Raw genomic sequence first — 18,542 nt, 5'->3', positions numbered from 1 at the left:
GCAAATTTTTGCAAGACTTCATCATTTTTTCATCTTTTTTTGTATGTCTCAGTTATTCTGAAAAGTTAAAATAAAGTAGATCCTTGGGGTTGCTGCACAAATATCCAACCTGCAGTATTAGATGCGGAACAATTCTGGGCCGCTTGTGTTTTACATTTGTTACACATTTCCAGAGCCTGACCTCGGCTGATACGCTGATAAACATTTTTCACTTTTAGTTGAAAGTAAAGGAGCTAAAAGAAGGCTAGTCTCATTTGGGGGATGATACGGTCACAGCTACCTAATGTTCCCAGTGCCTTTCTTCACACCTAGAAATGTGTGAAGCTACCTTGAGAGTGTGCTAGATCCTTTCATTTACTTATTACTATTCTTAACCATGAGTTTTTCTGTCAATAAGAGAAAGAATTTTGCTTGGAAATCACCAATAAAACAGAAATCTCCTCCTAATCATCTCTTATGTTAAAGCGAGTCAGAGCTATGATTACAGGAAGCTGGTGATTTGTTCTTGAGATTTTTCTTCTTTTTATTTTATTTTTTTTTTATTTTGGCTTCTTTGTAAAGGATTTCTGAATTAGGGCTTAGGTAACCTTTTCAAATTCAGAATCTAATTCCAAATATGGAGAAACCAAATCAAGTACCCGGCAGGGAGAAGAGAGAGTTTGTTTCTCAAGGCTAGGCCACTGACCCCCAACACTTCACTCACATGTTTTTCTTAACCTATTACTTTCTGTTGATGGAGGAGCATCCTGAGAATAGAATGAGACATTCTTGGAAAGTGTCAATGTTTTTGCAACTGCAGTAGTAGTATAAGATTAAAAAAAAAAAAAAAAAAAAAAGGCCATCCTAGAAAACTTCAAATTATACCTGTGACTTGTTTAAAACTGTTATCATTCAATTTGTGGTGCTATTTAACACCTGCACTTAATCTCAGTTCATTCTGCAGTGAACCTATGCTTTCAGAAGGAAAAGCCTCTCAAGCAAGACAACAGAGAAGAGAGGTAAAATCGACAGCAAGCAGTTTGAGGAGCGTGTATCTTCTTTGCAATATACAGGAACCATGTTTTAAAAGGCTATAAATCTCCAAATCACCCATGACATACTGCAGTATAAATCCAGTCCAGAGTTAGCAGAGGTATCAATGTGAAGGTCAGCTTTTTTTCCTTCAATTTGTAAGTTTATTTTTTTGAGAGAGACAGGGAATGAGCAGAGGCAGAGAGAGAGAGAAACAGAGAGAACCCCAAGCAGGCTCCATGTTGCCCAATGCACGGCTCGAACCCACAAAACCATGAGATCATGACTTGAGCCAAAACCAAGAGTCAGGCATTTAACCAACTAAACCACCCAGGCACCCCTGTGGAAGTCAGTTTTTATCTAATATCAACTTGATGGGATGGGGAACACATGGCATTTAGAATTAACATACTTCTTTATGACCATGAGACCACAGAGGTGGACAATGAAGAACTAACAGCAGATTTCTCCACAGTGAAAAAAAAATATCATTTTGCTAATCAGTTCTAGACTTTGGGCAGTTCATCCTTTGAGCAACAAGAAAATAAATTTTTCATTATCTTAATTAGAGGGTGATCATTGCCAAAAACAAATGAATACTTGAGTCCAAAATAAGGTGACTTAAATCATTTCAAAACATAATTGTATAATAAAGAATGTAAGTTAAAGATATCTTGAAAAGCATAACGAGATATCACTATATCTCCACCATAATGGTAGTTTATGAATTTAAAAATTAAAAAGACTGACATCATCAAGTTTTAGTAAAACTCCACAGAAAATGTCAGCCTTATAATAGAAAGAGTAAAATAATCTCATGATTTTAGAATGTTAGCCATTTTTTTTTTTACTGTATGACCCACGAATTCCACACAATATATAATGAAAATAAATACATATGTGTATGCATCAAAAGACATACACACACACATAAAATTCATGGTAGCATGATTTGTAATAGCCCCAAACTGACAACATCCAAAGTTTCATCAACAGTTGAATGGATTAAAAAATTTATATAATATTGTAAGGAAAAGGAAAACAGGTCCCAAAATAAAATATATTCATGTTTTCATTTATAAAAAGTTCAAATTGAATAAAAAATTAACTGGCTTAAAACAACAAAAATTTATTAATGGTTTTGGAAGTTAAAAGTCCAAAACCAAAGTGTCTTAAGGACCATACTCCCTATACCAAAGTGTCTTAAGGACCATACTCCCTATACCGCTCCTAGAATAGAATCCTTTGCCTTTTCTAGCTTCTGATATGTGCCAGGATTCCAACATATCTTTTTGGAGGGACACAACTAAACTCAGAACACACCGGAAATTCTTAGGGTAAAAATGTTGAAGTGAATTGAAAAATAGCTGGGATTGGATACAAAGCTTCATGCATCCCCATGTAATATATACCTACTGCCTTTATGATGCCATGTTGGTCAGTACTAAATCAGGAGCCAGCGTTCAAGGTAGTTTCTCTGAATACAACCATTATTTGGCTTTCCAACCGTCTATACTAGTGTATAAGGAGATAAAATGGCCCAAGTCTTTAACGTTATTAATATTCCTGGTTCAAGTATTAAACAGTACAGAGTCAACCCATGTTTTTTTTCTGTCACAGAACTGTAAGTGAGTCTATGATATCAAGAGTCAAACATCAAGCCATGGAAATGTTAACCTAGTGCAGGGGTAACACATATGTGGATCCTGTAGATTGTTATAGTCTACATCCATCACAGACCTTGATAAGGGAGAGGAGACTATAAGTTGGTATGTGAGATGAAATATGATTAGCGCATACTAAATATGGAAAGACCAGCCCTAAGCTACACGATCAGGCCAGGCAGGTTTGACTTCTGCAACATCTTTCACTCCTTCCTTTTTGGCTCCTTTTTCTTCTCTTTTTATTCTCAGTGTTATCTGGATGTCTCTAGTTTTTCCATGGCTCAATGGTTTGTAGTCTCAAAACAGACTGCTCACCTTGGTAATTAGCCACATGGACTATGTACATGCCTCCACTCTCAGCTGCTAACTTTTGCCACTTCTGGATTCAATTTTTCTGCTTATATGATAATGTGTACATAATAACCATGAATGCTAATGGAGTTGTTTAGGACTGCCACTATGGAAAATTGCCTTGACCTCAAGGCATTGCTCGATTTGATAACAGAGATGTTGTATTATAATGGTTGTAATGGTTATGGGCTTTGACTCTTGATTCAATCAGTCTGACTCAGATGCTGATTGGGACTCATTCACTTTGGGCAAATAACCGTTCTGTCCTGTACCTTCGTTTCTACCTTTGTGTCATGTGGACAAATAAAAGTGCCTACCTCAAAGGGTTGCTGAAACGAATGAATGAATTTATACAGAAATCCTTTGGCATCCCTTTGGCATATGGGAAGCAGTTTACACAAGTTAGGTGTTTTAATTGTATAATTAGGCAAATCTGAGTTTTAGATTTGATGATTAAAATTTAAAGGTTAAAAACAAGAAGAATTTCTAATTGTTTTTCACCTATATATTGGGCATTGGGTTAGATTCTGGAGATATAGAGTTGTGTCTTTAAGGAAAATTTAATAAAGACACAAAAATAGAAATTAAAATGGAATATGGTAGGTGCTGTAATTATTTACTGCTTATTATGAGAACATGACGACATGATTTCATTTTTTCTGTTTTTTCTTTTTTTTTTTTTTTTGCGGGGTGGGGGAGCTATTTGCTGTTACTAGGTGTGATATTTTCTTTGATACTATACAGGAGAGAAATTGTCCACTTAAACCAATGAAGTACTTTTTACAAATGTCTGATTATCCTGTCTTCCTGTCTCCTCTCTATCCTATTCTTTCCTACTCTATGCTTTTCTACCCCAGATTACTACATATTCTTGGACTTACACACTTTATAGATGAATGAAATTCTTTAATATTTGACATTTGGTTTCTAAGAAGCTTCCCTGTAATTCAAAGTTAAGTTTGTTTATGAGAATTTATGAGGTTTTGCATTAATTCATTTATACTTTGAAAAAAAATGCATGTATGTATATGTATCATTTTTATTTTGGTTTACAAAAAAAGGACATCTTATTAGACATTGTAGGTACTTTATTACAAGCATGATATATTTTTTCTCATGCTTTAGCTCTGAAACTCTATTTTTCATAGTTCCTAAATAAAAAACATCGGGTCAATTTTCAATGATTTTTTAAAATCCAAAATTGCTTTCTAGTCGGTGAAGAAAATATAAAGAAAAATATCACGAAGGTGTTTTTCATATTTAAACTTGCCTTTTTAACCTAATAATGAAATACATGCATTTTAAATTATCACTTGATAGTCAACCAGATCAAGAGGTCCAGGTAGAATAGCATGTCTTGGGCTCTAAAACTTGGGCTCTAACTCACATACACATCATCATTCATAAATAAATTTCAGAGCATCCAGTTGTGTGAACATTTTCTAGAAATATCTTTAAGTTTAAAGTCCACACTTCATTGCTTTAGGCATTAGCTAGAACTCTATGGTGACAAAAAAAAAGTGTAAAATACGGTATAAACTAATATCCGAAAATATTTTCCAAATACTCCACCAGGCCTAACACTATGTAAAATATTGATTTCAATTTCTTAACAACAGACCTATTTCTATGATTAATAAGAAAAGAACTTTAAACTTGCCATTTGCTCTCTCATTACTGGAAAGTCTTAAAGAGTTCAGGCTGGAGCCATGGATCTGTAAGTCACTCTAGTTTCATCCTATTGACAAAATTATTCATGCAAGTAGAGAATGAGTTCAGCACATTTCTTCCAAATATAATCTCTTTAGCATCCCTATGCTTGTCTAAACCCTTTAGCTATCTTTAAACTTAGCTCTCTATAAACTTTTTTATGCACAGTTCCAACAACAGATGTTGCCCTTTGAAATCTGCTTTGAAATCACTTCCAAGATGTAACCAAAAGTAAGCAAGTTAGGGAAGGAGGGCTGACCTTAGTTTGCTTTTTATTTTGCAATAGCATCAGACTATTATAAAAGCAAGGTTTCTTACCCTGTTTTGTTTGAGACACTGACCTCTCTGTAGCAATTAAAGCAGAGTATGTGGTTTCTATTGTGTAGAGTTTTAAATTCACTCTTTATGTGTGTTTGCTGAGTACTTTCAGGACTGGCCTGTGCTATTTTCAATTTTATTTCAAGTTAATGTAAGAAGGTCTTGAGTCAACCTTTAGAAATAAGGATGTGTTATAATAAACAATACAAAATGGTATTCAATAACCATTCGGAATGAAGAAATAAGTAACATTGAGCACAAATACCGTTTGTGAATAAAGGTTGTCAAATTTTTTAATCCTATGTAATGAAGGTAAGAATGTTATTATGTTGAACATAATAGTTTTCTTATACTGAAAATATTTGAATCCATCTTGGATTCACCTAAGCTTAGATCAGTTTTGTACTGTTGTCATCATTGAAGCCATGGTTTAAAAGCAACCAAAAATCAAACAGTGTCAAATAATGTCTACATGTAAATGTTATTTTTCATTACTAGTTAGAAATTTTGGACTAAACAATATATATTTCAGAAAGTATAATACTGTCATGAATCAATAGTTTGGCAGGGCTACCTTGGTAAAAGATTTTAAATATCTCAATATTTTTTCCAAATATAGTAATAATTCAGTACAACACAAATTTTCAGAAGTAAGGAAACACAAGCTATAAGGCTATTTATATGTTATACTATTCAGTATCAATATTATGAATACATATATTTTATATAAGGTGATTGTTTTTTCTATTTGGATCCCTCTTAAAACTGTACAAAAGGGAAAATAATAGATTTTTGTTTTGGGATTTTGCTTTCTTTTCATGATTTTCATAAATGTGACTTTCCTTTACACATACTTTAAATGCCACCAGAGAATGAAATATGCATGGAATAAATCCAAAGAGAAATCTTCTGAAAGGTCTGACATCATACAAATTGTATAGAGGATTGTGAATGTTTGGACAACAGAAAACAGAAAGGGATAGCAAAGGTTATCTTCAAAACTAAAAACTGCAAGAAAAGATTAGATTCCAGCTACCACAAGAGTTGCAGAAAGGGAATGAATGTATCTAAGAACGCTGTAATGATTAAAGCTCTCTGGAGATGCTATGTGCTGCCTCAGTAGGTAGTAAGTCCCTGTGACTCTAAGTATTCAAGTAGATATTGGATGGCAGTGATTAAAGCTATCTGATCTTCAAGGAGTCTTCCAGCTCTAATGACCTGTGTTTCCCTAAGTGAGTCTAAGATATATATGGCTTAATATTTCAAATGTTTCCAGTTTTAGTGAGATAACTGATGTATAGCATTGTATTAGGTGTATAAGGTGCACAACATAATGATTTGATATATGTATGGATCGTGAAATGACTACCACACAAAGTTTAGTTAAGACCCATTACCTCACATCATTACAAGTTCTTTTTGTGATGTGATCTTTTAAGATCTACCATTAGGTATAAGTTGTACTTATTTACTGATGTCTGTTTCTCATTAACACTTTGAGGGGAGGAACCATGTCTGTTTCTTTCAACAATGCACACGCAAATGTAAGATAGTTCCTGACATATTGGGCACATATACATAAGCAGTTTTTAATGATTTTTAGTATTTTTACAGCTTCAATGAGATACTCACATACAGCATACATAAATTTAAAGTATACAATGTGATGAAGAGATAGTATATATATTGCAAAATGATTACCGATTAGTTCACATCTCTCTCCCATCACATAATTATAATTGTGTGTATGTAGTGGAGGGGGGGATAACATTTAAAATCCATCCATAGTCTTAAAAACTTCCAAGTATATGATACAGTGTTATCAATTATAACTACCACATGTGCACTAGATCCCCAGATCTTATTTATCTTATACCAGGAAGTTTGTATCCATTAACCAACTTCTCCCCATTTTTCTCACCTCCTAGCTCCTGCTAACCACCAATATACTCTGTTTCTAAAGTATGGCTTTTTTAGATTCCACATATGTGAAAACATATAGTATTTGTCTTTTACTCTCTGATTTATTTCATTTAGCATAATGCCCTTGAGGCCTACCCATGTTCTCCCTAGAAAACACAACCAATTTAAGAAAATGACCAAATTTCATTAAATTGATTAAAATTAAGTTCTTAAAAAATATTTATTTTTGACAGAGAGAGAGAAAGAGAGATCAAGAATGCAGGGGGGGGGGGGCAGAAAAGGAGAGGGGGACAGAGAGAGATTGAATCCTGCAGAATCCACAAACCTTGAGATCATGACTTGAGCCAAAATCAAGAGTCTGATGCTCAACCACCTAAGCCACCCAGAGACCCCAAAACTAAATGTTTTTTTAAATATCATCCCATTTTGGTATCAAAAAGGCACAAAAGAGTAAAGCGATGTTAACTGGTCTCCCTCCTTCCCTCCCCCATCTCTATGGAAAAGAGAAAAGTTAGGTATACAGAGCAAATAAAAGACTGACCCTCACAATGCCCAGAGGTCCTTCAAGACCTGCTGTCTACCAGTTTTAAGCAACAGAATCATTCAGAAGCTTTTCTCATCCTCTGCTTCTCTTTGTTCCTGTAGACACAGACTTAGGAAACCCACACTGCACAACACTGCATCCAACTGAGAGAAGTCTGCCTTCCACCAAGGCATCGCCCATAAAAAGTGGCACATATGTGTATGATTTTATTAGCAGGAGATCTAAGTATTAAAATAAGCCTTTCATAGTGAGATCATACTCCCACATATAAAAAGCACTTTAATACATATAGCTTTTTGGTTTTACCTTCAGTCTCTATGAAGAACTAATGTGTGACAATGACATCATATGGTGTAGAAATCCACAAGGAGAATTTTGGCATTATTTATTTTCATGTCTTTTTGTGTTTTTCTAAAGGACCTAATCTGGAAAATAGTGAATCAAAGTACCCAGAAAAACCACCAGAAGACAATAATGCATTGTATGGAATGAATGATGAATAAAGTTCTTTTATCTCCTGACTTTTTAAAATGACACTCTATTCTCTATTGGCGATTCATTGAAATTCCCTACCTCTTCAGATCTTCTCAGAGATTTTTCATCAGTTAGAAAAGGAATAAATACCGGAAACAGTAAGGATTGAGCTAAAACACATTTAGAACCAACAGAGTCTAATATTTGCTTGTGTAAATTCACTATCTTTAATAGCAATAATGAGGTTCTTTCAACTTGTTTCAAGGAATTCTCTATATTCTAAGATTAATGACTATGTAGGCAGGAGCTGGTATATTGGTTAACTAATAATGTGCTTTATTGTGTTATGGGTTTAAACATGGTGTTTAATTTTTTTTAATGACAACATTGTTTCAAGAATTACAATTAAAAAGCCCTTCAAAACACGACAAAGAATTCATTAGTCTAGTACATTATATTTTTGTATAATTGATGATAACTGTGTAATGATGTGGTAAGCTGGTAATTAGGCATAATTTGCTTATGCAAGTGAGTCTAAAAAAAATAGGGATCAATATTCAATTTACACCTATGTGAAAAGCAATTAGTTTAATTGATGGGTAAAAAACCCTCAACAATGGCTAATTATTCCAAAATGACCTGAAACACTCGCACAAATTATTAGAATTAATTTTACATGAATGATTAGATTATATAAATCATTTTTAAAGACTTGAAGTTTCTTTAGTTAGTCATTCATAAAACATAGTAGAAGAGGTGATTTCCTAATATAATGGATGCAATTTAGAGAATAATCACCAGGTTTTCCCTACAATGCTGGCACGATGCCACCTCAAAGTAGACAATAATGAATATAAACAAATCAGGTGCCATTATTTCTCACTCAGGTATAACAGTTCAACAAAGAAACATTTACCCAATAAAACACTATTTTGTATAATTATTATTTCTCTCTCAAGTCCTACTGAGTGTCTACGTGAATTCCTGAGACAGTTGTAACATTTTATATTCCTTTCAAAAGTAAAACTCAAGTATCATGGATTTACTTATCATCAATCCTGGTTTTTGTTTATGAAATAGATGATGATTTAATATTCTTATTCTGCATTCTATTCTTCACATAACCATGCCATTCTCATCATTACTTCTATGGAAGAAACAGTGTTTCATAAGTATCAGGAAACAGCATGTTTAATGTCCATCTGAAATTTCTTTCACTTTAGGATGGATTGTCATTATCAGCACATCAATCTATTATTGAAACACATATAGATTCATTACTGACCTTACTAATCTCCAAGTGACATGATCAAATTTAAATAAATTAGGGGCAGTGTCACAAAACAAAAGCGAGTACTTAGGTCTGATTTCATTCTTCAGGACAAAGTTATAAAACTGAAGTCCAGTTGACACAAGAAATTTGTTTCAGCTTAAGTTGTTTCTAGCTTATAAAGGTAATATTTTTGAGGAAGGAAAACACACACATATGGAAGATGGGTGATGTTCTAACTCAGGCTGCCTATTTTAGTAGACACTTCACTTTTTGGAATATATACTGATTTCAATGTCTTTTCCTACAGCAAGTCAATAAACATCTCACACAATGTTTGTTTCTTGTTTTTGTTTTTGTTTTAAGCTTGCCTTGACAATGCAGCTTGAATATCATTCTAAGACAGGCCTAGATGTTTTTAATATTTTTAATTTTTATCACTCTACCCCCAAGTCGTCAATGGCCTCTATTAAGCCTTGTTTTTTAACTTGCAGTTCTCGTCTTCATCTTTGACTTCGACATCATAGCTTTGTCCTTATGTAAGTGGGAAGTGTGGTGCTGCACGGCGGCATAATACAATGTTATTAGCATGCTATAAGGACTCTGCACACATTCTCACAAATTATAAAAAGGCATTAAGCATGAATCTCAGAATGCCCAAGTGGATTTTATAATGGCTCTGATAACACTCTGAGCTATATTACATTTTTGTTCTGAACAGGAACCCCTCAGAGAGGAGGTAAAAAGTTATCTGCTGTCAAAATGCCTTGATGTGTTTCCAGTCATGGAAGTTTCACACTTGAGAACTGAACACAGTTTTGTATAGAATATTCTGACCATCTCTAGAGAATGAACAAGTATGAACACAAATAACAGAAGCTGTTGGGCTCTGAGCTCTGCTACTGGCTCCTGACCATTGCAGGCCTTTTCATAGCTAGTTATTGAACCCATAAAACTTGCAGTTATCAACCTTGTGATTCACCAGAGACATGTAATCTGGACCTTGGAGAGTGACTAGGGGCACAAGTTTCTTACTTAAGCATTGCAATAAGAATTTCAAATTTGTGACCACCTTTCTGAATTTGAAGTGGAAGTCATAAGCCCTTTTATGTTTTTATAGTAGGTTTTTATTTTTGTATACTTTTATTTTGATTTTCTGGTACTGTCTTTATCACAACTATCTGACATGAGTATCTCAATGTATGTATGTTCTGTTGAGTAATAGATGGAAAAAGAAAATGAGACCCAGAGTAAGAAAATGACTTTCCTGGGTTACATAAAATATTTGCCCTAGAAATAAGATTAATCTGTGATACTTTTTTAGATTGGGTAGACACCTAAAGAGTTGGTATGATTTGTTCAGCTCAGCAAGCAGAGGTACAAAATTAATGCTTCTGCATCAATCCCAGGTCCCCATATAAAATTACACACAATTTACTGAACCTCTCCAATCTTTAGGAGAATCAATGTGAGAATTCTAAGAATCTTAGAATTTATGAAACAGGAGGTATTTTAGAGAATATCTAAGCAGTGATCTTCAACAGGAGCTGTGCATCAAAATGCCATGGAAGATGTAAATGCTAACACCTGGGTTCCACCCTCTACTGTAATTGGTCTGAAGTGCAGCTGGGAGATTGAGATTTTTAAGATCTCCACAGAATTCATCTGTATATCCAAGGCTGGGATCTCATCAAGATAAAAAGCTTGCACTTATCCTTTGCACTGCAAAGGAAACAATCAACAAAACTAAAGGGCAACTGACAGAATGGCAAATGATATTTGCAAATGGCCTATCAGATAAAGGGTTAGTATCCAAAATCTATAAAGAACTCACCAAATTCCATACCTGAAGAACAATTAATCCAGTGAAGAAATGGGCAGAAGACATGAATAGACACTTTTCCAAAGACATCCAGATGGCCAACAGAAATATGAAAAGATGCTCAATGTCACTCGTCATCAGGCAAATAGAAATCTAAACCACACTGAGATACCACCTCATGCCAGTCAGAGTGGCTAAAATGAACAAATAAGGAGACTATAGATGCTGAAGAGGATGTGAAGAAATGGGAACCCTCTTGCACTGTTGGTGGGAATGCAAACTGGTACAGCCACTCTGGAAAACAGTGTGGAGGTTCCTCAAAAAACTAAAAACAGAACTACCCTATGACCCAGCAATAGCACTGCTAGGAATTTGCCGAAGAGATACAGGAGTGCTGATGCATAGTGGCACATGTACTCCAATGTTTAGAGCAGCAATTTCAACAATAGCCAATTTATGGAAAGAGCCTAAATGTCTAACAACTGATGAATGGATAAAGAAGATGTGGTTTATATATGCAATAGAATACTACATGGCAATGAGAAAGATTGAAATCCTGCCATTTGCAGCAACGTGGATGGAAATGGAGGGTATTATGCTAAGCAAAATAAGTCAGGCAGAGAAAGACAGATACCATATGTTTTCACTCATATGTGGATCTTGAGAAATTTAATAGAAGACCAAGGGGGAAGGGAAGAGGAAAACAAAAGATACAAACAGAGAGGGAAGGAGGCAAACCATAAGAGACTCTTAAATACAGACAATAAACTGTGGGTTGATGGGGGTTGGGGAAGAGAGAAAAATGGGTGATGGGCAGTGAGGAGAGCACTTGTTGGGATGAACAATGGGTGTTGTATAAAAGCCAATTTACTAATAAATTATATTTTAAAAATCTTTAAAAAAAATAAGAAAAAAACAAAAACCAGGAGATCTTTATGGTCCAAGTGACGTGTGGAAGGAAAACAAAGTAAATGAATATCTACTCCAGTCTTTTTTAAAACCACAGGTTTGCAGTGGAAGTCCAGGTTCCATGCATTGTCTCCACTGACTACAGTGGGAGAAAGAAGCTCATTACTGCCTGACATGGATGAGAGATTCAATTTCCTACTTTATCTCCTCTGACACTACCCTGGTGGGGGTCAGAGCACCTCATTACTACCTCATAAGGTAGTGGTCTGGGCTCCCTGCTTGGCTTTTGCTGGTGGGGGTGGGACTACAGTCTTTCTGGTGGTGTCTGACCAACTTAAAAGTTTTCTTTCTGGGGTGCCTGGGTGGCTTGGTCAGTTAAGCGTCTGACTTTGGCTCAGGTCATGATCTCACGGTCCGTGAGTTTGAGCCCCACGTCGGGCTCTGTGCTGACAGCTCAGAGCCTGAAGCCTGTTTCAGATTCTGTGTCTCCCTCTCTCTGACCCTTCCCTGCTCATGCTCTGTCTCTCCCTGTCTCAAAAATAAAACATTAAAAAAATTTTTAAAAAAAGTTTTCTTTCTCGTTAGGCTCTCCTTTTACTACTCCTCTGGCCAGAGAGAGAAGGATTCTAATTAGCTATTCCTCCCCCAGCCCCCTGGATTGCTGACCTTCCTGGATTGCTGGATTCTTTACCTCTAAGTCTCAGTGGTGAGATTCATAAAGAAAGCCCAAGGCTAAGCGAAATGAGTCAGTTAGAGAAAGACAAGTATGACATGATTTCATATGTGGAATTTGAGAAACACAACAGATAGGGGAAGGGAAGGAAAAACAAGATAAAAGCAGAGTAGGAGCAAACCATAAGAAACACTCAAATCCAGAGAACAAACGAAGGGTTGCTGAAGGAGAGGTGAGGTGAGGGAATGGGCTAAATGGCTGAAGGGCTTCAAGAAGGGCACTTTTTGGGATAAGCATTAGGTGTCATATGTAAGAGATGAATCACTGTGTTCTACTCTTGAAACCAAGACTACACTGTATGTTAACTTGAGTTTGAATTAAAAAAAAAAAGATGAAATAAACAAACAAATGTAATTTAAAAAAAAGAAAACCAAGGAATTCACCACCATGTTTTCCCCTGGGTCCCAAGATCCTCAGCCAGTCTGCCTTCTTCCCTCCACTTTCAGAGTCTGATGTTTATTTTGTATAAAATGTCCAGGGTTTTTGGCTTTACTTAAAGGGAAGAAAAGTAGAAAGTATGTCTATTCTATGTTTCTGGAAATGGAAGTCTGTTATAATATGATTTTTTTTTAACTTTTTAAATGTTTATTTATTTTTGAGAGAGAGACAGAGTGCAAGAAGGAAAGGGCAGAGAGGGAGACACTCTGAAGCAGACTCTAGGCTCTGAGCTGTCAACATAGAGCCTGATGCAGGGCTTGAACCCATGAACCATGAGATCATGACCTGAGCCACAGTCAACTGCTCAATTGACTGAGCCACCCAGATGCCCCTACAATATGATTTTTAAAGGGGATTCTAGAATAACATTTAGCAACTCTTATAATATCTAGTAGCTCTGTTAATAAAAAAAAACATATCTTTTTTCCTAAACAAGTTGGTTTTTTTCCCATTAAAAACTATATTATCACTCCTGCTGGTGGCTATTATTTGGGGCTTATAAAATGCAATCCTTTTCAGTGCTTTGCTTTTAGTTCTATAGTATGAACCTAGTAGCCTCACCTCACTACTATGGTCCTTGAGAAATTTAGCATACACTACTTTCTGTTTACAAAGTTCAATGACAGGATTAGCCTGGCTCTACTCAGTTGGATTACATTAAAAGTTCTGCATTTCTATGACATTCTTACAGATTTCCCTTCCAGTGACATCTGAAATTTTACCCAGAGCAAAGAATCTGGAGGAGAACCAGTTAGAGCAAGTAAAATATAAATTAGGGTTTAGTCGCTGGATGCAAACCCTAGAAAAGCTGGCAAATGCAAGCTCTCATTGGTATTTTTAAAGTTATAAAAAATGTACACCATAAAACAATCTCATAAAACTTTTATAATCATTATTATAAAATGTATTTTCTAGTCAATAAAATAGTTTAGATATAAAGCCCTCTTGGAACTTCAAAATCAGCATACTGTGCCTTCTTTATGATCATCGTAGTATTTTAATAAATTTGTGGTTATGCCATTGTCTAAAATTGTGCATTGTGTACCCAAAACACGCTACCAAAACATTTCCTGTCTCAAAAGAAGGAAGAGATAAATGCCTGGTGACTGAATGTTGGATGAATTAAACATGCATTGTTACCCCAGGTTCTCATTCAACTATTGAAGAAATGTCCCCAAAATGTCCCCAACATTCTCGAATAGTACTACTCAGATTCTTGTAACTGTAGAAGTTAGTAAATGCTTTTCAATGCCAATATATGTGCATATATACTATTTAACTTACAGAGTCCCCATCTTAATTTCCTGTCTCGTTTTGACATCACTCTGGATATGTCAATTCCTTAAAAAGCTACATTCTACACATGTGATTTGACTTTCCTCTTGATCTTATATTTTATGACTCTGCAAATCAACATCTGCCCTCATCAGTTTTCCATTACCATGCAAACTGTCAAGATTATTTCATTCAGCCATCCCCATGTGCCACCATGGGTTAAGAAGTATATTGTAGTAGAAGACTACCAAAATCTTTTGACTAAAGCTATCCCTTCAATGTCATTGGCACCAGGACCAAATCTCTCACAATATGTAAAAATACAGCAATCAAGCAGCTTCTTGATGTTGTAAGGGTACAAAGAATAAAAACAAAAACAAAAACAAAAATATAATCCTGTCGTAAGAAAATCAATGATAACCTGATTAAGCAAGTCAAAATATGATGGTATTCTTCAGTTTCATGAGGTGACTCCACTTACAAAAAGGCAAAAAGGTCTATCATAAATATGCAAAGGACTGTCTTGTGAAAAAGGAATGAGACTCAGGCTAAATGTTAACACAGGTAGAGTTTATGTCAACATTTAGAAACTCAGGTGGATAAACTGAGTCTCCAGTTGAGGAATAACTGACCATGTTGATTTGTTATAGAAAGTCCTCCCTCAGATGGTAATGAGTTCTCTCACTAAAGCTATTTAAGTTCAGAAGAGGCTTCAAATTCCAGAAGTAAACCTCAATTGATTCAAAGGGGAAAAAAAGTCTTAAACAGAAATTGGCAAGGTTAGGTTAAAATTCCTCCTAACATGAGCATTCGGGGACTCTATCACAGATGAACTCAGACAGTGCTGTTTGACGGCAAACTCTCACAGAAAGAAAGAAACAACGAAAAAAGCCAAAGCATAAATAACTGAAAATAGATGCTAACATAGAAGTAACACCTACTCTACAACTAATTGCTGGTGTGATTCTCCTCTAATTGCATAGCTGTGAATGTGTCTTTTCTTTTTAAATCTTCTGCCAAGATGGCTAAATCCAAGCATAGTTTATAGCAGCTCTTATAGGGGAATATATTTTGGAGTAGAATTTGTAGAATTTCCATCACAATACCTGTCATTATTCTATTTGATCTTATTGACTTCAGTAGCATTCTCAGGTGATACTTTCCAGATTCATGAGTGGATTGTTTGCAGAGAGGAAAGTAAACACTTTTCTCTTAATGAAATGCGTTAAAGAATTAACTTTATGTCTGCCCATTTTATAGAAGTGGTATTTCTAAACCCTGTTAAAATTGTTTTATAGACTTCCTAACCGCTGTAACACATTAGGGGGTAATCACATTAGATGCTGCCTGCCGAGCCTGGCAAGACTTGGTCAGTAGTTTAAAGGGACTGTTCCAATAATACAGTCAGCTCACTAGTAGCTGGATGACTCTAATTGAAATAACTGGACTGTACCATTAGTCCAAATAAGCCCTTCAATACCATTTTTTGCTTCATTTGAAACCAAGATTAAGAAGATGCCACTTATAAAAATGATCTTCATTATAATGTTTTCCTCAAGTGTCAGGATAGTTGGAATATATTATAAGTGAAACCTCATATTGATACAGATTTTTAAATCATTTGTCTGCTAGTTTTGATTATAAGTACCAATTACCCACACAATCAAATTGCAGAAATTCCTATTACATAATAAATCTCAATGTATTCATTTCAACTGACCACTATTAGATGAAGATCCAGCAGACTTCATGTTGATAGTCTTGACAAAGCCCAATCGCTATGGTGTTGATGGAGATTATACCTTAATAGCTGTAGGAGCTAGACTCAAAGATTCCCTTATCCCACCTCTTGCTTCTAGACCCTTATGAAGTCATCTCCTACACGGTACTAGGATTTGTCTGTGTGACTATAGAATACAGCAGAGGTGATGGCATATCACTTGAAAATGACGTTAGGTCCTGTCTTTTGGATCATTCTTCCTGAGGGAAGCAAGCTAGCTGCCATGTTGTGAAGATACTCAGAGCCAACAGAGAGGGCCATATGACAAGGGAGTGAGTTATCCAACCCCAGCAAAATTATAAATGTTTGTTGTTTTAAGCTACTAAATTTGTGATCATTTTTTCATGAAATAATACGTAGCTAAACTCAGCAGTAAGAAATGGGATGCTACAATGACAAAAATTCTAAAATAGGAGAATGACTTTGGAAGCAAGCAGAATGCTGGTAAAAGTTTAAAGTGCTTAGAACACAAAGACTTAAAGGAAAATGAAGAAAATCTTATGCAAAAATTGAGCTTAGCAATATGGTTGCCTGTAGTAATGTGTAAGACAAAAAATGTGCTAAAGAATTTTGCCTAAACATTTTTCCATTCAAAGTGTTAAGAATATCCCTTGTTTCTCCTTGCTATATATGAGAAAATTTATCAGGAAAGATAAGCTAAAGGAAGAACTGCTAAACAAAAAGAGGTCATTATCATTGCTACTGATATTCTATTAATAAATATGTAAAAATGAGATGACATAACAATTTCATCAAATATTCAAACAGAAACTTTGAACAGATTAATATAAAGTAAATTGGAATGGTAAAGGCATGTTTTCCATTGCAACATTCCACCCCACCCTACAATTAAATCATCATCATCTGTTGCAGACTGTTAGTCTGGAGTTCTCTCTTGTCCAGCAAGAGAGCAGATGCAAAATTAAATACGAGAGAGGCTAATGTCTGGGACAGCCCCAAACACGGATTTGTCTCCATATTTATTGAGCTCACAAGATCTGATACACATGGTGGACATGAAGAAAACAAGATCTTACACATGTGAATGTGGAGAAAACAATCAGACAGTAATCTTTAACTTGCATGTGTAAGTTATGTAATATGTATACTTATGTAAGTGTAAGGAATTCTTGAACCTATTTCCCAACAATCATCATCATCATCCTTAACATCATCATCATCATGACAGATATATTTGTAAGTGAGAATTACCAAACCATCCAGGATAACTTATCTATGCTTATTCTTAGTTTCCTAGGGCTACTATAACAAAACTATAAAAAAATAACACAAAATAGGTGGCCCAAAGAAAACTACAGAAATTTATCCTTTCAGAGTTCCAGAGCTAGAAGGCCAAAATCAAGGTGTTGACATGGCCATGCTCTCTCTTCTAGATTTGGCAGACTTTTGTTTTTAATGGACTTTATATTTAGAGCAGTTTTAAGTTCAAAGCAAAACAGAGTGGAAAGTACAGAGATTTTTCTATAAACTTCCTTCCCCCACACATGTATAGCCTCCCCCATTGCCAGCATTCTCCACCAAAGAGGTGCATTTATTACAAGTGATGAATTGTATATCATTATTATCCAAAGCCCATAGTTTACATTAGGGTTCACTTCTGGCATTGGGCAATGAGCATTCTTTGGGTTCAGACAAAGGCACATAACATGTATCTATTGTTATAGTATCAAACAGAATAGTTTCACTGAATTTTTAACACTCTATTTATGCCCCCCTCTTCTCTAACCCCTGGCAACCACTGATCATTTCACTGTCTCCATAGTTTTGCCTTACCCAGAATGTCATACAGTTAGTAACACACAGTATGTAGTCTTCTCAGGTTTGTTTCTTTTACCTAGTAATATATTTAATTTTCTTCCATGTCTTTTCATGGCTTGATGGCTCACTTCTCTTTTAGTAACATTCCATCATCTAGATGTACCTACTTTATCCATTCACTTACAAAGGGATGTCAATGTTGTTACAAGTTTTAGCAATTATGAATAGAAATAGTATAAACATTCAAGTGCAGGTTTTTGTGTGGACATAGGGTTTCAACTTCTTTTGGTAAATACCAAGCAGTATGACTGGTGGATTGTATGGTAACAATATGTTTAGTTTTTAAGAAACAACCAAATTGTTTGGCATAGTAGCTGTGCCATTTTACATTCCCAACAGTGATGAATCCAAGTTCCTGCTACCTCATATCCTTGCCAGTATTTGGTGTTGTCAGTGTTCTGGAGTTTGGCCATTCTACCAGGTATGCGGTGGTATCTCATTGCTGTCTGAACTTGCATTCCTTTAATTATACACAATGTGG

General features: G+C 35.3%; 1 pseudogene; it reads left to right on the top strand.

Moving 5' to 3' along the window:
• Positions 1-18,542, top strand: part of LOC125930372 (atlastin-1-like) — a 124,741-nt pseudogene that overhangs the window by 99,076 nt on the left and 7,123 nt on the right.

Source organism: Panthera uncia, chromosome A2 (genome assembly GCF_023721935.1).
Source record: "Panthera uncia isolate 11264 chromosome A2, Puncia_PCG_1.0, whole genome shotgun sequence".
In the NCBI taxonomy this organism is placed as follows: domain Eukaryota; kingdom Metazoa; phylum Chordata; class Mammalia; order Carnivora; family Felidae; genus Panthera; species Panthera uncia.
This window is presented reverse-complemented; position numbering and strand designations above follow the sequence as displayed.